Raw genomic sequence first — 23,913 nt, 5'->3', positions numbered from 1 at the left:
TATTTCACAATTTGTCCTGTTTTTAAGAACACAGTCTTCTTTAAAAAATCTTCAAAATTATAATTTTAGTAACAGTAAAATATCCCACATTTTATCAAAATTTATAAAAGCTTCCTTATTATTTTGTTTCCCATTATCATGTTACAAATAACAATATGATAAACACATCATTCATAAATCTTAGCTCTGTAAAAATAACCTAACTATAATCTACATCTACCTTCAAGAACAAAGTAAAAGGGTTCAGCTCCCCACTTTCCAATCTGTACACTTACTGCTACTATCATTGTTTGACTTCAGACAACACATTCTTTATTTCACTGTCCTTCTTCTTTTTTTGATAATTTGCATTAAAAAGTTTATTAACCCCTAAGTACTTTAATTCCTTTTGTCATGTCACAGAAAGTATTGAAAATTATATATTTTTAAATAGACACAATCACATTTAAATATTATGCATTCTTGACGACCTCTCACCCTCATGCCTCTATATATGACTGATATTTGGCCAATTCCTCATTTTTTAAAATATGAGGTGTCAACCCCTCCAAGAAGCCAGATTGATTAAAATTTATTTTACATTTGCACGACCCCCATTCCATGAGCACCTCTCCATTGTAGCATATTATCTTATTGTGTTAAAAATAATGTATTTACATGTCTCTTCCCATCTAAGATTATAACTCTTATGAAGGCAAATAATGTATCTGTTTCTTCTTTGTACCCTTAGCACCTAATGCCATATGACACATAATTATTTATTAATGAGAGTTGAAACAAACATTTGAACTAAAATATTATGGGCATGCTATGGAGGTATAATTTTTTCTAATCTATCTACATTTTATAATGCGGTGTTCCATCTTTGATCGTACTAACAAAACCTAAAATTAAATCAGATGCATTCAAAATATGCTTGTGCAACATGAAGACCCCTTATGTATGACATACGAATCTTTAAAAAATAAATGAAATTTTGAAAAGAAGGTCGCAAAAACCGTTGCCCCCACTTCAAAGAAAAGAGTGCCCACCTAAAAAGATAAAGACAAATATTATCACATGTGCTTACATAACTCAAAACTTACAAATGTATATTAGAATCATTCCTCTTCTATTAATAGGATGATTGAGATGATTATTAAGAAGTTTAAAACAAAATCCAGCTGATTACAGAAATGGATAAAAGTAAAATCATATTTATTATATGTTTATTACATAACAGATATAAGAAACGCTTTAGGCTAATTGTATCATTTTAATGCCTCCACAACCCCTGTGATTATTGTTAATAAATTCATTTTATATCTTAGGTAGCTTCTCCAGGATTCCACAGATAGCAAGTGACAGACTCATACTTCAAACCCAGGAAGGTCCAATTTCAAAGTCACGATCCCCCCAACTGCCTCACAGTGTAATAACACCTAGGAAATGTTCTAGTTTTCAGTTCATTACCAGAAATATCATTTTCTGGAATATCAGGAGAAAAGAGTGGTAATGACTAACAGCAGGCTCGAGGTCGAAGCTGCACGTCCATGGGAAACTGAGATTATTTGCATTGTGCTGTGTTTGATTAAGTCCCTGCCAAATGTCATGCCAAAGCCTTGACACAACAGAGATTTGTGCCTGGAGCCATTCATTCCCTGTCTGGCAGTGCACGTCAGCTGGCTTATTTTCTTTGCATATTCTAAAGTCACATTAGTCTCTTTACAGATATGGAAAATGACCAAAAAATTATATGAAAAAGAGTGGCAAAAAAATATCTGGGAGAGTTTTCAATTTTATTATCTCAGAAAATTATGAACATATGCATTTATAGGAGGTTTTCTTTTTCCATATGAGTAACACTGCAGAAAACATAGAGTATGTTTTGGGCCAAATAAGAAATATGAGTATGTACATATAACTGTATTTCCCCAAGCATTACGTTTGCATGAGATAGAACAGGCATCAATTACTAATGATAGTATATATGCCTACATTTTTCTGATAACCTCAAACCAATGATGCCCAACTTTTATTTCAATGTAAAATTACTCTAATACAGGGAAAAATAAAGAACAGTGACTCATCAAGTCATGTGTGGGGCTGGAAGAACCTTGAATAGGATAGCTAATCTAGAAAAGTTTTAGAGAAACCCTTGTCAGACATTGTGAATCTATTCAATATTTAAATATATCTACAAAAATGATAACTAACCTTCTCCCACTACCTAATCCTGAAGCTTACGTAAATTCTTTTATTCGTTTATTTATTTTTGAGACGGAGTCTCGCTCTGTCGCCCAGGCTGGAGTGCAGTGGCATGATCTCGGCTCACTGCAAGCTTCACCTCCTACGTTCACGCCATTCTCCTGCCACTGCCTCCTGAGTAGCTGGGACTACAGGCACCCACCACCACCCCTGGATAATTTTTTTTTTTTATTTTTAGTAGAGACGGGGCTTCACCGTGTTAGCCAGGATGATCTCGATCTCCTGACCTCGTGATCTGCCCGCCTCAGCCTCCCAAAGTGCTGGGATTACAGGCGTGAGCCGCCGCGCCCAGCCCGTAAATTCTTTATATGTTAGTTCAAGCAATTTTTCTCTTGTTAATTTCTCTTTAGAGAAGCCGTGATAATTAATAGCTCCTGTATGTGATATTTATTTTGTCAGTTGTCATCCTCCTTCACGACTGTCCTCAGGAATCTTAGTTCCCTTACTCAGTACTCACAGGTTTTCCTCTATGTGACGTTTATTCATCTTATACATTTTCTTTTCAACTCTCTCTTGTAACTCAGTTATAGCTCATGATCTTTTCAATAATCTTTAATAACATCTTTTTTCATGATAGCATTCCAGTTTGAAATAACAGGCATTGTGTATTAACCTTGAACTATCCCCCCTATCTTTCATGTAGTACGTTTATATACTGTTTACTGAGCTGTTAATGTGTTTATTTTCCTAATTCCTTCCTCTTTTTAAATTGGTTTTAATTCTAAATGTATTTCTCTATTTGTTCCCCCAAAACCTAGATACTTTTAGGTAGTTCTTGCCTGATAATTTAATTTACATATGTCCTATTTCAATAATTCCATCTTCAGAGTCATTAAAGACATGTTAAACATCTTTCATCAACCTTTGAATAGTTCCATTATTTAACTTGCAAGCGCATTAGTGTTAACAGTTCTTTTAATATAGATTGTATGGATTAAGGCTTTCTGTACCCAGGCAATGGTATATATTTGATAGCCAGAGTTCTAATTCTGATGTTTCCTCACTATTACATATTACCAGACAAAAAGTGCATGTCCCATGATATAAACATGAACTATAATACCATATTTCCAAGCATGCAACAGTAATATAATTATTGTCATAATATTTTTATACTTCATTTATGGAGAAAATTTAAAATATATTTTAAATATACTCACCTTTGTCCAAGGCACATTCTGCTGTGGTCTCAGGACAGAAACCTAATATAAAAGAAAGAATATTTCTATTAATATACTTAGTAAATGCATAGATTGAGAAATACCAATATATAAAACTAAAATAAGAACAAACTTTAAAACTCCATCATTGCTCATATTGTGTATCTTCCCATTAATTTCAAAAAGATGTCTTATCTTTTTTTAATTAAAGCACATTAAGACAAAAAAGACAGAATGCAAATATTCTGTAATACTTCATAATTTGAACCCAAAGGACTTCTGTTCCTTTATGTCTTAAAATAAACTTTCCAGGAAAAAATTATAGAAAGAAAGAATATATACAGATATCAATTTTATGCAAAAAATCAAACATCGCTTTTCAAAAATGCTACATGAATTATTAGATTTAAATCAGAAAGATGAAGCAGATTAAATAGATTTTATAATAAAAGCATTATAATGTTTGTTCATCAAAAAGTGGCAGTGAAGCACTCATTAAAGTTAACAGAGATATAGTTTTATAGTAATAATGTTTCAAAAACTTTCAGGCAGTGCATCTAGAATGAAGGCACAGATAATAGATTTAAATATGTTCTATTGAACTTGAGTATTTTAAACATCAAAAGAGAAAATAGAATTGCTGAGCTAAAGCACCAAATTTCTATTATTTCTAGCTTATTATTCTATTAGATGCAGTGCCACACTTCTAAATATGTTCAGAAACTCATCTACCTAAAGGCACAGATTATCTGAATCTGAGAACTCACATTGCAAATGTGATAAATCTAATTATAAGAATTTCAATTAAATGTAGAAGGAAAAAACCACTTTGTTCATATGTTCTGGCATTCTATCTGCCTAAAATTTCCAGAAAAAAATCTATTTATCTTGTGATCTCTACTACTATTTTGGAGTAAAATTTTTTGCTATGAATGAAAAATAACACCCATAAAAAATAGAAGTATAAGCAATTTTCTTCCATATTTAATATTCTCAAACTCAAAGAATTTCAGTTCCAGAAGAAACCTAACTGGATCATCAAGTAAACTGGATTCAGACTTATGATTCAAGGGATTGGTTGTTATTGTTATATGAATATGCCTACGGAGCTACTGGGTGATGGAAGGAAATCAGGTTACTGTGTGCTCTAGAATGCTCCATAAGCTAACATCGAAACAGCACAAAATACAAGTGCATCCATACATACACCATCACTTAGATCATATAATATTTAGCAACAGGATGTTGTTGCTTAAAATACATTTATGCCTGTGGTTTTATACATATATAAAATCCCCTAGGCCAACTTCTTTATTTGATGGCCAAAACTAGTCTTTTTCACACCTTCTTGATTTTATTTGAATCTTGGCTCCTTGGATAGCTAATCAGCCAACGCTGTAGACTACTTACATACCCTCTCCGAGACTTGAATTTTCATGTACAATGAAGCAGTTGTAAAGATTAAATGAGTCATTACAAATAAATTGCTTAGAACAGTTTTTGGGACATAGTAAGTGACTAATAAATGTTAGCTATTAAAACTATTAACATTTGAAAAGTAAAATATTAAATAATTTTCATATTTTAAATATACTTATGTCTTATTCATAAATGATATTTCTACTCTACCACCCGTCAGTGTAAAAACCTTAGCTTGTGTTTCATTTCTTCTCTTATTATGTTCAAAATAATCGAGAAACACAAGTATGGATGATAAACTTTATTCATGAATTTTACATCAGAGAAATCAAAGTAAAAATGGCAGTACTTTTTTTTGGCAGGGACGAAATGAGGCATTTTAAATTCTTCCTAATAACTATAATTTGATGTTCTATGCTTACATGTAGTCTGGCATGACTAGAGAAACAGAAAACCTCCTTAAATGACAAGGAAACAAAGTTTTCCACAGGTCACCTAAGAATCCAATTGTCTAATAGCCATGAAAACAAAAGTATGGGGTAAAGGGATTGCTTAAACCTCTGAATAGTCAGCATTACTGCCAGGCTATGATGAATTTATCACAGAGAAACATGGTACGAACGTAATCAGGGTTGAGCTTAAAGAGTAAACAGACAAACTTCAGTTTGTAACATGCACATCCCTCTAGCCATTAGGAATAGCTTGGGCATTATAATCGGATTAAGGTTACTTGTTCTGATTTTTCTGATAGGCACATACACCCTAGGATAGGAATAAGTTATAGAAAGAAGGAAAGGAGGAGGCATATTTACTATTTAAGATTGGTTTAATTTAACTTTAATATAGGCTAATATTAGGAGGAAATAAGACTTCAGAAGACAAAAAGAAAAAATAAAATAACAACAAGAAAAGAAGAAAAATAAAACGACTATGAGCTTAATAAGAAAAGTTCTAAAAGTCAAGCTTACAGGGTGGACGATATATTTTGTAAACTACATTTTAACCAGAAGCCCTTTTATACACTGGTGGTGTCAAGTTTACAGGGTGGACAAGATATTTTGTAAACTATGTTTTAACCAGAAGCCCTTTTTTATTTATTTATTTTTTTTTTTTTGAGATGGAGTCTCACTGTGTCACCTAGGCTGGAGTGCAGTGGTGCAATCTCCGCTCACTGCAAGCTCCGCCTCCCGGGTTCACACCATTCTCCTGCCTCAGCCTCCCGAGCAGCTGGGACTACAGGTGCCCGCCACCACACCCGGCTAATTTTTTGTATTTTTTAGTAGACACGAGGTTTCACCGTGTTAGCCAGGATGGGCTCGATCTCCTGACCTCGTGATCCGCTTGCCTTGGCCTCCCAAAGTGCTGGGATTACAGGCTTGAGCCACCGTGCCTGGCCACCAGAAGCCCTTTTATACACATGTGCAGAACTTGCAGGTTTGTTACACAGGTATATACGTGCCATGGTGGTTTGCTGCACCCATCAACCCGTCATCTACATTAGGTATTTCTCCTAATGCTATCCCTCCTCTAGCCCCCCACCCACCAACAGGCCCCGGTGTGTGATGTTCCCCTCCCTGTGTCCATGTGTTCTCATTGTTCAACTCCCACTTACAAGTGAGAACATGTGGTGTCTGATTTTCTGTTCCTGTATTAGTTTTCTGAGAATGACGGTTTCCAGCTTCATCCATGTCCCTACAAAGGACATGAACTCATTCTTTTCATGGCTGCATAGTATTCCATGGTGTATATGTGCCACATTTTCTTTATACAGTCTATCACTGATGGGCATTTGGGTTGGTCCCAAGTCTTTGCTATTGTGAACAGTGCTGCAATAAACATTCATGTGCATGTGACTTTATAGTAGAATAATTTATAATCCTTGGAGTATATATCCAGTAATGAGATTGCTGGGTCAAATGATATTTCTAGTTCTAGATCCTTGAGGAATCGCCACACTGTCTTCCACAATGGTTGAACTAATTTACACTCACACCAAAAGTGTAAAAGCATTCCTATTTCTCCACATACTTTCCAGAATCTGTAGTTTCCTGACTTTTTAATGATTGCCATTCTTACAGCATGAGAGAAATTTTATATTACATCACAATTTAACAAGTAACAACCAAAGTCACTTTTAAGAAAAATACGGTGGTTTAATCTTACTTTTTTTTTAAATTTACACCAAAATAACAACTGAACTACCATAAGCAAAACTAAGATACATTTGTATTGGTATTAGTTATATAAAGATGCAATATGTTCAGTGTCTTGAACTAAAACTGATCCTTGAACACAGTATTATTGTCACCATTTAATGTAATCTAAAGTGAAATTTTCCACTATTCTCATTGTGCTTGTTTTCAAATGTCTCATTCCTATCATAATACTCGGAGTACTTAACCTGTAAAATATGAATGTTTTCTTAATATTGATTTAGTGATGCTGACAACATAAAAAATGGGCCATGTTTGTTTGTTGATTGCTTCCAAGTATATTCACTGCACAGGTCGAAAATCTGGAGAAAAAAAAAATAATTCCATAAAACAGTTCATTAATTACAGATGGATTTCTAGAGCTCTAGAGCCAAAGAAGTATATTGATGAAATGAGAAGAGGAAGGGTAGGAGGTGAGGGGAATTTTGTTTTCGTTGTTGTTATTTTACAGTTATTGTGCTTTAAAAGACAGGTCCATATTTAGAGCCTACTTGGAAATGGTCAAATATGCACAGTAATGCAGTATCATTAGAACTACAAATCTTTCCTGTGTTTTGACTACAATAAGAGGTATTCTTACAAAAGCAGATGGAAGTCAACAATTATTACTTCACCAGAGCAGAATCACTATTTTACTCCAAAACAAATTAAATGATCATCACAATGATTTATGCACCTTACGCCCAATCTGAACGTTGTAAAGTTGCTCAAGATTATGTTCTTTTTCCCACCTTTATTAACTATTAGTATCTAATAAATTTGACTACATAATATATGTATATAATTTCCAGAGATACACATAAAGTCAATGTTTTATATCATTTCTTATCAGTGTCTATTTCTTTTAAGGTGTCTGATAGTTAACACATTCATAAGTGTATGTATATATAAACTGCATTTAATAAACATATTTCCAAACCTAATTCATATTCTGAAGTACATAGTTATTTCATGTCATTTGTGGTCAAAATTCGATGTATCCATCTTGTTACTATAATGGAACCAACCATGTCATACATGACAAGTTTATAAGCATAAGAAGTTGAGCTTATCGTGGAAGCCTTTCTTTCAGTTGTATCATTGTTTCCCTGACAAAGCTGTAAGAAGATCATAAGGATAGGCAGCAGAGTTACTCCACATCACCTTATTTAAATGTTAAGCCTTTAAAATAACTTACTTTTTTCAACCTATCTTGGAGGAACTTTTAACTTCATTTTAAATTCCCTACTGACATACAACCCAATTTCAAGAGCATACATCCCTACTGATGTGTGACGTTTCAATGACATTCTGTATTCCAAAGAAAGATGCTCTATACAGTGTGTAAACTGAATTTAAGAAATCAAATAAAATTATTATTAAATCCAATGTCTTTGTATCTGCTTAAACCAGATGTGTTATAAACAGAATGACTTCAAAATAAATCCAGAACAATAAGTCTGCAACATATTTAAGAAATCAAATAAAATTATTATTAAATCCAATGTCTTTGTATCTGCTTAAACCAGATGTGTTATAAACAGAATGACTTCAAAATAAATCCAGAACAATAAGTCTGCAACATATTTTACTCTCATAAAAGACAGTAATGATGCCATAATAATTAGTGAATAAACAGATAAGCATCATTGTTTATTTGCATTACATTTTAAGAAGAAACTAGAAATTTCAACATATTGGTGTTATGAGCTGAATTGTGTCCCATAAAATTCCTGTGTTGAAGTCCTAACCCCCAGTACCTCAGAATATAAGTGTATTTAGAGATAGGGTATTTTAAAGCGTCATTAAGTTAAAATAATGCCATTAGTTTGAGCCCTAATCCAGTGCGACCGGTGTCCTTAAAGAAGAGGATGTTAGAACACAGCGAGAGATAAACAGAAGACAGACCACATGAAGACACAGAGAAGACGGCCATCTACAAGACAAGGAGAAAGACTCTCAGAAGAAATTAACCTTGCTGATAGCTTGGTCTTGAACTTTTAGCCTACAAAATCATGAAAACATACATTTCTGTTGTTTAAGCTACCCAGGGTGTGGTACTTTTCTATGGCAGTTCTAGTAAACTAATACAACTGATAATTTCCAGTTAGAGTGTAGCTTTACACAAATATGTGACGGGTAAATTTTATCCTCAGTGTTCTTGCATTTTACATTTAACATTTATCTCTCATGGGCTCATATAATAGAAGCTCTCTTGATATTCCTAGGTTTCAAAGGGTTGTCCATCAGTGGACACAAGCTTCTCTTTCCTGCTCTGCAAATGCCTTCTAAAGCAATCTATTGACCTGAAGAGAGTCTATCACAAACACTTTAGTTACTGAGAATAGCTTAGTATATATCTGTCTCTGATGATATCTGTCTATATAAAGTAAATATTATCTTTTTTCATATAGCAAGTCTTTCACGTTGTTTTGATAGTAATGAGCAGGTGTGATAAAACTGCCATCTTCACTCATTGCTGGTGGCACTATAAATTGAAAAGCAATTTACAAGCATGCATCAAAGTCTTAAAAAATATTTGCTCCCTTTTACTCAGTTATTTCACTTCTACGAATCTCTCAAAAGGACACATTCACGTATGCTGACAAACATTGATGTACTCTGATCATCCATTTCAGTACTATTTATGCTAGTCCCCTTCTTTCTAAAAAAGGAAATAAGCTAAATGCCTTATCATAGAATAAACAAACTGTAGTATTCCCATAGCACATAGGAAATATTGTGCTTTTATTTGTAAACCATGTTTTCAAAGATAACTTACTGTCATATGAATATCAAGTGAATTTTATGATTTTAGATGAAGAGATAAGTGTATAAAAAGATCTCATTGGGTTAAACTATATTAACACAAGAAAATCAAGAATTCCCTTTAATGTAAACCTCCTTTCCCTCCTCATCCCCCCAAATGAATAGTTTCTTTTTATAAATCAGAGTAAAACCCTCAGAATAAAGAAGGATATATGCCTCACAAGGGTTTTTCAGCACAGTTCTCCATCCTCTTAGGAAGCCCAGGGAGAAGAATGTTTCTTCCCACAGTTATAATATATGAATACAATGTGGTAACTGCTTCACTCTTGAAGTCTCCTGCTTCTCTCTAATATATACATGATGATTGACAGTGATGACATCCAATTAAAACTTCCCCTTTCTCATTTGGAGGATCAAAAGGTAATCTTCCTTAATTCTCTAAGAGAGGTATTATAGAATATCTCATGACATAAGACATAAAGAATAAAGAGTATTCCATCCTCTGCTCCATTCCCTCATTATAAGGTACATACACTGCTATATTAGAATGAAACAGTCTAAGCCTTGTTGTACCATTATCTCCAAGTGAGAGTTTAGCAAATTCATATTTTTACAAATAAAGAAAGCATTGTAAAAGGCACCTGGTCATGAATGCCAATTTATGCTGCTGAAGCAAGACTGATACCAGGTTGCCTGGAACATTCCAACATCCAATTCTTTTATAAACGGTGAAGACAGGTGCAAGCCCCTTTTGGTATAGTCTACCCACAGAAATCTTGGGGGAAAAAAAAGATAAGCACTGTTCTTAATGGTTATCTCTGAGTGGTGATTTTCTTTATTCTGCATCTTTAAATTATTTTTCCACCATAATATTATATTGCCTGTACAGGCAATGTCAATGTTTTATTCCAGAGGAGTGAAGTGTTAATCTCCTATTCTACAAACATGAAAAATAGGCTGGACTCACGCAGGTAAGTGGACATCTACTCTGCCTTTGCACTAAGGTCTGCCTTGTTCAAGTCATAGTGCTCAAAATGAGTTATACTGACAATGCTAAGGATATCGGAATCAAGAGTTCCAGGTCACAGTGTGCCCCGTAGCTAGAAATGATGAATCGTCAGGTGCTATTTGGCTCTTCAAGATCATTAAAACACTTGGAGTTTGATTTTAATTTGTATCATCCTAGAGGACTTTTTATCTAAAATTCAAATTTCCTAAATTTAGAATTTGGGGGGCTAAGAGAATATTGATACATATTTATATACATTCACATTTTAAGATGTATTTTACTATCTAAACAACAGTGCACTGGTGAAAGTGCAAACTCCTTTTAACACAGTGGATAGGGTGATGATTTGGGCTCAGGGTCCAAGGGTTCAAGCACGAGGTTCCATCATTTATTAACTTATGTTCTTTAAGAAATCACTTGTCCTTACTAGGAATTGTAGTTGTCTGATTAATCTCATAGTGAATACTATCAACTTCAACAGCCAGCTAAGGCCACCAGCCTAAATAAATATCTGTACCTGTAAAACATTCTTTCTATATATGAGCTACTAGTTCCATTCATCAGGCATTGAGCTCTTTAGTTTGAAGGATCCATTATACTTTTAAATGTGATGTAGGCATTCATATAGAAGCCTTGAGGGAGTTATTTTTTTAAAAAAGATTCTAAGTAAATGCTAATCATTACAGTGTGTCATAGCCTTAACATATTTCTTTTGTCTCCGTTTTGTTAACATATTATAAACCTGGCAGTCTCCAGGAGGGTTAATCGTTATATTCTTTTGCTGTTTTATGCATGATAGTACCTCATAAATGCCTGATCTTCAAAACAATCATAAGCTACAGCAACAGAAAACAAAGTAATAATGGAATTAACGTGGAGTAATGGCAGCACTGACATTATGCTGGGTTGTACATCATTATCGAAATGTAGCATTAGTACCTGAAAAGGAGGCAAGATGAAGGAAGTAAGTCCCTCATTATTTCTGAGAGCTAAACTTGAGCACCAGTTTGGAGAGTCAAATGCTCCATTATCATCAGTCTGTAACAGGCATTTACGTATCTGTCACCCCACAAGTTCATCAACTAATTGCATTAATAATCGAATCCCATTTTCCTGTGTCTTTTTAATTTTAACCACAGAGAACTTTATCCATGAAGGTCACTTGTTTTATTGTACTGCTAACACAGACATAGCACCATTAATACTTGAGTTAAAATATTTCTCTGAAGCTGAAGGGCTGGTTCCTTGTGAATTTTAATCTACGGGTTTTAAGAAGGAGAAGATCAGGGTCCTAAATTCTTGTTTAGTCAGAATCTCTCCATCTTTGGGCAAGTTATTTAACCTGTTTGACCTCATTTCCCTCACCATAGAATAAAATAATTAGAATTACAATCAAATAATTAATTCACCTCTGTATTTCTAGGATTTTACACCCAAACTTTCTTCTGGAGAGAAGAGTAGTAGATAAAAGATTCATGCAGCATTCAGAGGCTAGAATTCCTAATTGATCTCCCCACCTTCAATTTTATCTTCACCCAATCTCCCTTTCATTCTATTATAGGCAGATTACTAAAAAGCGAATTCTTGGCTGGTTGCGGTGGCTCACGCCTGTAATCCCAGCACTTTGGGAGGCCAAGGCGGGTGGATCACGAGGTCAGGAGACTGAGACCATCCTGGCTAACACGGTGAAACCCAGTCTCTACTGAAAATGGAACCCAAACAAACAAAAAAATAGCCGGGCGTGGTGGCGGACGCCTGTAGTCCCAGCTACTTGGGAGGCTGAGGCAGGAGAATGGCGTGAACCAGGGAGGCGGAGCTTGCAGTGAGCCGAGATCGGGCCACTGCCTCCAGCCTGGGACACAGAGCAAGACTCTGTCTCAAAAAAAAAAAAAAAAAAAAAAAAAAAGCAAATCCTTTTTATGTCACTCCCACTAAATTTCTTAAAGAGCTTCTCATCACCTAGGTTAATATAAGCACTTTCTGGTAAAAGATTTCATCAAGTGAGTGACTCCTGCCTTGCTCAGCAGTCTTACATGCCCACATTTAGCCATGCCCACGTTCTGCTGGAGGAAAACTAAACCACTTGCTGTCCACTGAATATGTATGTTCTCTTTCATTTTTGAATGTTTAGATTCTATTCCTTGTTCTTGGAATACCCTTTTCAGGTTTATCCTCCTATCTAAAACTCTACTGAGGCTAATTCTTTCAGTACTAAGTTCATACCATCCCCCTTTCCATCTTTATCCTAGTCTTAGTTGTATGTTCCTAATTCCTCTTATATCTCTTGAACTCATGTGCCATAACCCTTTCCTGCAACTGTTGCTTTACTGATCTGTATCTTCCATTATACTTATGAGCTTCCAGCCCTAATAAACTTTGCTTTTTGATTTTTCTCATCTAGCATCTAGCATAATGCCTGGCACACAACAGACACTGAGAAAACATCTGTTGAATGGATGTATGAAAAAATAAACAATATGATTCATAGTGTAATTTATTATTTGTTGCTCTTTTTGCATGTGTTGAATCCAAAATACGATCTACTCCCTTCTAGCTAACAAGAAAAAAAAAGAACATGCTAGTTTAACAACCTAATCAGCCATTACATGTTAAAATGAAGATAGTGACTTTTACTAAACTTTTCCTTTACTTTAAAATTACTTTTTTTCAAAACCTTAAATTGAAAACAAAAGGAAGATCAATATAGTCTCATAAAGCACTATTTATATTCTCCTTCCAACAACTGCTCACTTCCACTTCATAGCATACCAGACAGCAAAGCCCATTCGTTAACTAGATAATAACCAGCTAATTTTACACACACATTTTCCAGTCAGTACATACTTTCTCTTGTCCTCTGGGTTGAAAGGCATAAATTCAGGGGATCAATTTTCTAGTCAATTACTAAAAATACCTTTTAAATTGAACATCCATGTGAGGACAGTCTGGGTACCACTGAAGAGTTGTTTTATAAACACATAGCTTGTCATGTACAACTTCACATTTTGAAACAGATATGCTAGTTGTTATGGCTAACATGTAATATAGTAAGAACACTGGAAAGTAAAAAATTAGAAATACTCCTACCTCTGGTCCTCAGATGTTCCTCAATAAAATGAAGTGATCAAAATACATTTTTAAAAACATTCTAAGTCCAGGATACTTATTTTGGAGGTGAAAAATCTTTCATAAATATGTGGTACCACTTTCCTCTGAAGCATCCCCAACACAAATAAAAATATGCACATACATGCACATGCACACACACACACACACACACACACACACACCTAAATGTTTATGTGTCAAAAATAAATTCAACTATTTAAGATAAATATATAATTCCAGCTAGGTGTGGTGGCTAAGGCTTGTAATCCCAGCCATTTGGGAGGCTGAGGTAGGTGGATCACTTGAGCCCAGGAGTTTGAGACCAGCCTAGACAACATGAAAAAACCCTGCCTTTAAAGAAGAAAACACAAAATTTAGCCAGTTATGGTGGCACATGCCTGTTGTCCCAGCTACTCAAGAGCCGGAGATGGGAGAATTGCTTGAGCCAGGAGGTCGAGTTTTCAGTGAGCCATCATCACATCACTGCACTGTAGTGTGGGCAACAGAGTGAGACTCTATCTCAACAACAAAAACAAAAAGGTTAAATAAATAACTCTGGAAACATGTTGATATTGTATACTAATATTAAAGAAGGTTTTAATGTTTTTTTTTTTTTGTAAAATGCATTATAATCAGTAAAATGCATAAATTGTAAATTTCTATAAAGAGAATTAGAGTACCATCAGGTGAAAACATCATACCCTTCAACACAATTACCCCAAATGGGTTTATACATGAGTCATTGTCTATAATGCCATCTGAATAGCAGAAAGAAAATGCTAGAAAAGCTTGGACAAAGAAGATATTCCAAGAATAGGACTAGCACTAGCTGTGATTCCTCAAGAAAGGCAGTGATAGAGAGGGGAGACAAGATGGCTGAAGAGACGCAGCTAGGAAGTGACACTCCCATAGAGAGATCCAGTTATTGACTAAACCACCATAATATGGGCAGATGTTTGGAAACAAAAAGCTGAGGTGGATGGAGAAGTGACATTGAAGGCAAGGCTGAAGAGGAAGGAAGTTAGGAACCGTGCACAGCATAAGGGAATGCTAGGGCTAGTTCCCAGCCCTGAATGGCTCCTGGGAGAGGGGTGAGTGCAGGAACTAAGGGATAACTCACTCTCTCTGTGGACCTCTAGGATCCTAGCTACAAGGTAAGCTGTGTCCTCCATGAATATGTGATCCGGCAGGGGGATCTCCCTGGGGAAAAGGCAGAGACAGGCCTTCAGGTGGTGTGTAGCACAGAAATGTTTGTGTGCTGGGCAGCTCCAGCAAAAAGTAGCCATAGATGCCCATCCCCTGGAACTCCCCGATTCCCGGAGGCATTGTTCTCAGCTGACCTCCGAGTCAGGAGAGGGCAAGACTGGCTTCCCCATGACTAAGGCATGTCTGTTTTGTAAGTCCTGCTGTCTGTCTGCCCCTCCCATGCTCCCTGTCTGCCCCCTCCTAGGGGCCACGCATAGCCACTCTGCAGGAACAGGTACACAGTGTAGCCTTAGCAGCCCAGCCTGAATGCTCTACGTTCATACACTCCTGGTGACCGAGAATTACATCAGATCCCCAAATACAGCTGGAACCTGACCTGGGCCATGTTCTGGTGCCTCCAGGCTATGGCACAAAGTATGGGAGTACAGAGTTATTCCTACAAAACAACCAAAGTCATTCTTCACAAAATTAGAAAAAAAATTCTAAAATTTATATGGAACCATAAAGAACCCCAATAGTAAAAGCAATCCTAAGTAAAAAGAACAAAGCCAGGGCATCACACTACCCAACTTCAAACTATAAAGCTATAGAAACCAAAATAGCATGATACTGGTACAAAAACAGAGACACAGACCAGTGAAACAGAATAGAAAACTCAAAGCCTCATGCCTACAGCCATGTGATCTTTGATAAGACTGACAAAAAAAAAAAAAAAAAAAAAAAAAGCAATGGGGAAAGGACTCCCTATTCAATAAATGATACTGCTAGCCACATGGAAAAGAATGAAATTAGGGTCTTACCTTTCACCATATACAAAAATTAACTTGAGATGTATTGATGATTTAAATGTAAGACTTCAAATTATAAAAATCCTAGAAGAAAACCTAGAAAATACACTTCCAGACATTGGCCTTGACAAAAAAAATTTGGCTAAGTTCTGAAAGCAATTACAACAAAAACAAAAACTGATAAGTGGCACGGGATAAACTAAACAGCTTCTGCACAGCGAAAGAAACTATCAACAGAATAAACAGACAACATGCAGAATGGGAGGAAATATTCACAACCTATGCATCCAACAAAGGTCTAATATCCGGAATGTGTAAGAAACTTAAACAAATGCAACAAGCAAAAACCAAATAACTTTATTTAAAAAAATGGACAAAATATGTGAACAGACACTTCACAAAAGACAAACAGGCAGCCAAGAAACATATATAAAAAATGCTCAAAATCATTAATCATCAGAGAAATGCAAATCAAAACCACAGTGAGATACCATTTTACACTAGTCAGAATGGCTATTATTAAAAAGTCAATAAACCACAGCTGGTAAGGCTATGGAGAAAAGGGAGCACCAACTTATATTCCTACCAACAAGGTTTAAGTGTTCCCTTTTCTCCACAGTCTTACCAGCTATGTAAATTAGTATGTAAATTAGTTCAGCCACGTAGGGAAAGCAGTTTGGAGGTTTCTCAAAAAACTTAAAATAGAGCTACCATTCAACCCAGCAATCCCATTACTGGGTATATACCCAAAGGAAAATAGGTCATTATGCCAAAAAGACACATACGCTCATATGTTCATCATTGTGTCATTCATCATAGTGAAGACGACATGGAATCAGCCTAGGTGTCCATCAGTGGATTGGATTTCTTTTTTTAAAGAGGTACATATACACCATGGAATAATATGCAGCCATTAAAAGGTAGGAAATCACATTCTTTGGAGCAGTATGGATGGAGCTGGAGACCATAATCCTGAGTTAACACAGAACAAGAAAGCCAAATATTGCGTATTCTCACTTATAAGTGGGAGCTAAACATTGAACACACATCAACATGAACATGAGAACAATAGACACTGCAGATTCCAAGAGGGGTCAGTGAGGGAGGGGAGCATGATTTGAAAAACTACCACTGGGTACTGTGCTTACTACCTGAGTGCAATATACCCATGTAACAAATCTGCATATGTACCCCTGTATTTAAAATAAAAGTTTAAATTTTAAAATTAAAAAAATAAAAGCAATTAAAAAATACCCAATTTTCAAATGGGCAAAGCATCTGAATAGACATCTCACCAAAGAAGATACATAGATAACAAATATGCATATGAAAAGATGCTGATCATGTATCATTGGTAACAAAGAGTTACCACCAAATGTTAGCAAGCACAGAATAACAAGGACTCTTATTAATTGCTGGTATAATAATGCAAAAATGGCACAGGCACTTTGGAAGACAGTTTGGTGATTTCTCACAAAGCTAAATGATGTGATTTAACCATCACACACCTAGGTATTTATCAGAATGATTAGAAAATTTAAGTCCTGACAAGAACCTGTGCATTAATATTTAGAGCAGCCTTATTCATAATTCTCACAAACTGGAAGCAACTAAAATATCCATGAAAACAGTAGTTTATAAACAAACTCTGATACATCCACATAGTGGAATAGTATTCATTGATAAAATGATATCAACTATCAAGCCAAGACAAAGCATGGAGGAACCTGAATAACAAATGACTGAGTGAAAGAGGCCAGTCTGGAAAATCTGTGCACTGTATATTCCAAGTGTATGACTTTCTGTAATAAGCAAAGCTATACAGCATAAAGATCAGTGATGGCCAGGGGTTGGCAGGGAGGGTGGAGACCGAGGAACAAATAGGAGGAGCACAGGGGGTTTTCAGGGCAGTGAAACTATTCTGCTTGATGCTTTCATGGTGGACATTAGGTATTAGTCAAAACCCATAGAATGTACAAGAACAACAGTGAGCCCAGATATAAGCTATGGAATTCAGTTAATAATAATGCAGCAACAGTGGTTCATCAGGTGTAACAAATATATCAAAGTAAAGATGTCAATAATGGGTTTAACTGACAGTGGGAAGAGGGAATTCCTTGTTATAAACTCAATATTTTGTACATCTAACACTGTTCGAAAAATAAACAAGTAATTTAAAATAATTTAATAGTATATATGATTTTATAAACATTCGATAAAAATACGCAAAAATGCTCAAGTTAAATGCTATGTAATGGGAAAAAAAGAAAGACAACGGTGACATTGGAAGAAGAAAATCTAGTCAAATTTAATCAAATCAGTAAGATCTAATTGACCAATAATATACAGTTGCCTAATTGAAGTATCAGGTGTGGCTATTTGGAGACATGTGAAGGCATGTAACACAGGAAGTCTGAAGCACCAAGCACACTGAAATACAGTAGGTGCTCAACAAGTGTTTCCTTTCCCTGAATTATGCTGAAACTTTTGGAGTTTAGCCTTAATGAACTTTACAACTTTCTCGAAAAGACTATTCTCTCTCTATCCAGTAGGTTTTTACACAATCCGATTTGCTAAGACCCATCTCCCTCTATTATCTTTTAACTAACATTTTTTGTCCGGACTCATTTTTTTTTTTTTTTTTGGACGGAGTCTCACTCTGGTGCCCAGGCTGGAGTGCGGCAGCGCAATCTCGGCTCGCTGCAAGCTCCGCCTCCCGGGTTCACGCCATTCTCCTGCCTCAGCCTCCCAAGTAGCTCGGACTACAGGCGCCCGCTACCACGCCCGGCTAATTTTATGTATTTTGAGTAGAGGTGGGGTTTCACCGTGTTAACCAGGATGGTCTCGATCTCCTGACCTTATGATCTGCCGTCTCAGCCTCCCAAAGTGCTGGGATTACAGGCGTGAGCCACCGCACCCGGCCTTTGGACTCAATTTTGATACCTTTCTCCAGAAGTATTCTTTGACTCCCGGTGGTTGCTCGGTTTCTTTTTCCAGAAATTTTCATAATATCCTACAGTCATCTCAACACAGTGTGTATATGTATACATGAACATGGTCAGTATCTCAGTAAACACTCCCTGGATGTCATAAGATATACTGTCTTACAGGTCCCTGTAAGTCCTAATTTAAATTATAATTTAAAATGCCGATGAGATTAAGATTTTCTAAGAATTCCTAACCCCTTAAAGTTACTAATCACAATGTCTATTGCTATGATTGTTCACTGATTGACAGTCTGTCGATTGGAGGAACACATTTGCATCTTTAAATGATTATTGAGAATCATAGACTAATCGAGGTATGTTACCAACTGATTAACTGAGGAAAGAATATTTTCTAAACATTTAACAGATGAGGAAACCCTAGGTTGTGATAAATTAAGAAACATAAAACTGGCCTCCCTCAACTTTGAACTCCCTGCCCAGTAATCCTTTGACTTAACCATGCTGTTCCTGGGGAAAAACTATTGCAATGAGTATAGATAGCTCTGAGTTATTTATGTGGAAGACAAAAGAAGGAAACAAAAGGTTATGTGGGACCTCCTTAATTATAACATTCTCTCAAGTCCCCACAGTTATTATAATAAAACTCCAGTGTATAACAAGTTATCGAAATTTGAAATCAGCATGGTATTTTGAATACTCAGGAAACCCACAAAATGAAAGTTCATCTTACTGTTTTGTGATTGGATACATCTGCTTCCTTGGAATTTGTCTAATGTTATTCTTCCAGTACTTTATAAATACATGTTGACTGACTTATTTTGTATTTTAAGATATCTGGATAGATAAGCCCAAATTATGAAGTCATATAATCTAAATACATGAAAGTAACCAAATCATCATGGAATTTATTATTGTGCCTTTATATGTATGTTTAATTATCTTGTTTAAATTCTTCCAAGATTATCAGTGATTTTCATTCCTTGACAATTAAAAAAAAAAGACTAATGTTGAAACTTTTCTCCCACGCAACAGTAATTATTAAAGTTTATCTAGAAAAGTAAAGCTGTTTGTTTTTGATTCTGTGCATATTTGGTATCCTCAAATGATTTTCCCCATTATAGGAGATGTGCATTTGTATATTTTTTTTACCAAGGTTTTAAAGTAAGCATATTATACAGTGCAGTGAGGAAAATTTCCAATTTCTTTCTTGCATGAAATATCTGAGCTAATAATTGGACTAGGAGAAGTAGAATCTTTCTTTTCATTAGACTTCTCTTTTCAACAAAAGCTTTGTTAGCCTACTGAGTCATGACAAGTAATCCTTTATATGCTGGGGTACACTGTTCTTCCTGATGAACTTACAAATTAAAATGTAATGTGAAACGATGGCACTGGGAATATTGAGGAATAGCCACTGATGTGGGAAGAGATCTATAATTAAACCGAGATGTACATTTTAATTATAATTTTATCAAACTGATAACACCGAATAAAATACAGTTGGAGAAATCCAAGGAAGTCATAATAAAGAGCACAAGAACAACGCTACTTTGTACCCCTTGCTGTCTCCTCTACCTTCTTTTGCCAGTTCCTCCCCTCCCAAGCCTTATTTTAATATATCTTGCCAAAGATTAGAAAGCCATCAAGTGATTTTTCACCACCTTTATCCCAGGCTAAGGTAATTATTCATCTGTTTTTCTCTCCTGCTTCCTTTTTTTTTTTTTTAATTAAACTTGGTTTGCTCAAGAGTAAAATGAACCACAGTACTTATCAGCTCAATGCATACACAAGTGATACTGAAGGTAACTGCCAGAGACTAAAGCCATAGGTTAGCTGCAAATCCATTAGTGATTTTAAATAGCAGGGAAAAAATTCTTGGTGAGTCATGATAAAGCTGAACAATAACTGCAGAAGTCACAAAACATGAAAATGTAATTTGCATCAATATGTCATCAGACAGATTTACAGAAAGCTAACACAAGTGCAAAAGATTTCCTATAAGATAAGCAAAGCCATATTTGCTGTTAGTGTTTATAAAAGTATTTTTTAAATTATTCTTTGACATATAATGCATAGTTTTAAGGGTCACAGTTTAGGAAGAGCTGTACAAAGCATAAAGCTAACATATCTAAAACATATTCTTCCCAACTGCAAAGCATTCATAAATCAGAGAAATACTTGGAATTTACTACGGAAAATTTTAAAGTGAATATTAGGGGAAAAAATCTAGTGACGTAATTTTTATTTAACCTTGCAAGCTTTTTATGGCTTATTTAGTATAAATAAGCTTTCAACCACAGCATCCACAATTATACTGAAGGAAAAAAATATTATTTTAAGTCATTCTAATCTCACATTCTAGAACTACAACTTATTTTACTACTTTCTTTGTCCTGTTTCACAAATTTCCTTCCAAAGCCATGGTAAACTTCCATAAGGGAGCTCTAAAGTCAAATCCATTAAGCCATCAAGGTACATCTTATTTCAAGATTTGTTAAATTAGCAGATCAATAACCTAACAGACCATACTGACTCACTCAAAGCAATTACAAAGTATTTGCTCATTAGTGGAACCGTGCTAGCTTAAAATCTGAAGTGAAGTCCAGTGTCAAAATATATTGTCCATGTTTATTACCAGCATTTAAAATTTTATGTGTGTGTATATATATATATATGTTTATATCTATATCATAAAACATATATTAGATATATGTATGATGTCTTAATAATGTATTATATATTATATATATATACACACACACGCACACACCTATACACACATATAATCTCTCCTACATTTTATCAACAAATTGTATATGGTTTGAGCAGGGTTTGCTATGTACAGGGTTTGGGTGAATATAACTGCTTTCACCAACACGGTTTAGCTAAAACATGTTTTGGAAAAAAAAAAAACTCTAGTCCAACCTAGCTAGAGTCTTTAGAAAGAATGAAAGAAAAGTTTTATAAAATAAGTAGGAACAAAAATATGAAATTGTATATTTTTGTTTCTGCTCAATATTGATGGCAAATACTATTTTAAGTAACAAAAATCTTATTGTATAATAAATATAGAAAGGATCTGAAAAATACAAAATTGCCATTCAGGGAACACTACAGTAGTAATTATTGCAGGCAAGATTCGCAAGGGATACCAAAATTACTGGGTGAAGCAGGATATTTGCATAATCTCACAGTATCTCCTACAGTATATTTATTAGCTATGAAGGGAAAAATACTAAATTTATGGTGGAAAAACCTAGTACATGCTACTTTCTCATAGACAAAATATATATCATTATCATGTACCTTGATATGATGTACTGAAAAGGACACAACATAGTTTCCGTAGTCTTTATGCCCAAAATTCAGAACCTGAGTCTAATCATTCATAAATATTACATAAACCAAAGTGAGAGGCATTCCACAGAACAACTAAATGGTACTCATAAAATGTTTCAAGATAATGAAAGATAAAGAGAGATTTAGCAATGGTCACAGATCAGCAGAAACTAAGGAAATGGAGCATTTAAATGCAATTCGACATACTAATTTGGGTCCTGGAACAGAAGAAGAATATTTGTTGAAAAACTAGTAAAATTCCAATAATGTCTCATATTAATTAATATTATAGTACCAGTGTTAATTATACAATTGTACAAATAAATTTTACAATGGCTATGTCAGTTGTTAACATTAGGGGAAGCTGGATATGGGGTACATACAGAATGTACCATTTTTGCACAATTCCTGCTAGTCGATAATTATTCAAAAAAAATTCAAAGCCAACGCTTCAAGTAGGTCATGATGAAATGAAGGCAAAATGCTCCAAAATTTTCTTTGTAACCACTAAGTTATTTATTACCACTTTGCTAATGTTATAATTATTCACTATCCTAGTTTTTTCTCCAAATACAATGATGAGAATATATTACTTCTCCATATTTCATAATCAATAATACAAACCAATAGCCTAAGCCTGTTTTCTATTATTATATTTACCTAACCTAAAAACTTTTCATGTCTATTATAGTATTTCATCAAATTCAAGACAAGCATTTATTGATTGCCATTATTTGCCATGCACTGAAGTAGCTGTAAGATGATTACATTTACCTGCATAGACTAATGAAAACTAGAAAAAATTTACATATTCTATGCCTACTCTAACCCATTATAAGTTAAAACTATTTTGAGAATTATTGATACATTTGCATGCATTTCATGGTTATATTCATGGTGGAAAACTTTATTAGCATCGAGAGAGTATCAAGAACCTGAAGAATTTTACAGTAATTAGATTTGTGTATAATGGTATGAGGTCATATAAGCATAAGAGTAAAATAAATTACCACACAATCAGCATTTTGTACCATAAATGCTAATACTGAAAAACAGCATGTGAGAAACACAACAGAATGTTATGGGCACAGAAGTAAAGCACAGTGGACATTCCCTTGCTGGTAGAAGCAAGAGGAGGAGTACTTTAAAATCACTTGCAGGTGGCTGGGTCAAACGGTATTTCTAGATCTCGATCCTTGAGGAATCGCCACACTAATGTAAATGACGAGTTAATGGGTGCAGCACACCAACATGGCACATGTACACATACGTAACAAACCTGCATGTTGTGCACATGTACCCTAGAACTTAAAGTATAATAAAAAAAAAATCACTTGCAGGTAAGTTGCACTCTAGAGATTCCTATCTTAATACTAATTTTTATTAACTTCATATTTTTACTTATAAAATTGGCTGGGCACAGTGGCTTACATCTGTCTTCCCAGCACTTTGGGAGGCCGAGGCAGGTGGATCAGGAGTTTGAGACCAGCCTGGCCAACGGGGCGAAACCCCATCTCTACTAAAGATTCAAAAAAATTAGCTTGTGTGGTGGTGTGCGCCTAAAGTCCCAACTACTTGGAAGTCTGAAGCATGATAATTGCTTGAACCCGGGCAGCGGAGGTTGCAGTGATCTGAGATCGCACCACTACACTCCAGCCTGGGCGACAGAGTGAAATTCCATCTCAATTTAATAAAAAAAAAATACATAAAAATGTTTAAAAATCAATT

At 35.1% G+C, this 23,913-nt stretch overlaps 1 protein-coding gene across 35 annotated transcripts in view; it reads right to left on the bottom strand.

Moving 5' to 3' along the window:
• PTPRD (protein tyrosine phosphatase receptor type D) overlaps positions 1 to 23,913 on the bottom strand; it is a 2,309,829-nt gene that overhangs the window by 1,460,287 nt on the left and 825,629 nt on the right. For all 35 annotated transcript variants that reach the window (XM_054658683.2, XM_054658684.2, XM_054658676.2 and 32 more), the window contains one exon: positions 3,408 to 3,449. The gene's annotated coding sequence lies outside the window, so the exon portion shown is untranslated. The remainder of the gene's footprint in view (positions 1 to 3,407; positions 3,450 to 23,913) is intronic.

This window comes from Pan troglodytes, chromosome 11 (genome assembly GCF_028858775.2).
Source record: "Pan troglodytes isolate AG18354 chromosome 11, NHGRI_mPanTro3-v2.0_pri, whole genome shotgun sequence".
NCBI lineage: Eukaryota > Metazoa > Chordata > Mammalia > Primates > Hominidae > Pan > Pan troglodytes.
The sequence above is the reverse complement of the archived record's forward strand: the minus strand, read 5'-3'. Positions and strand labels throughout refer to the sequence as shown.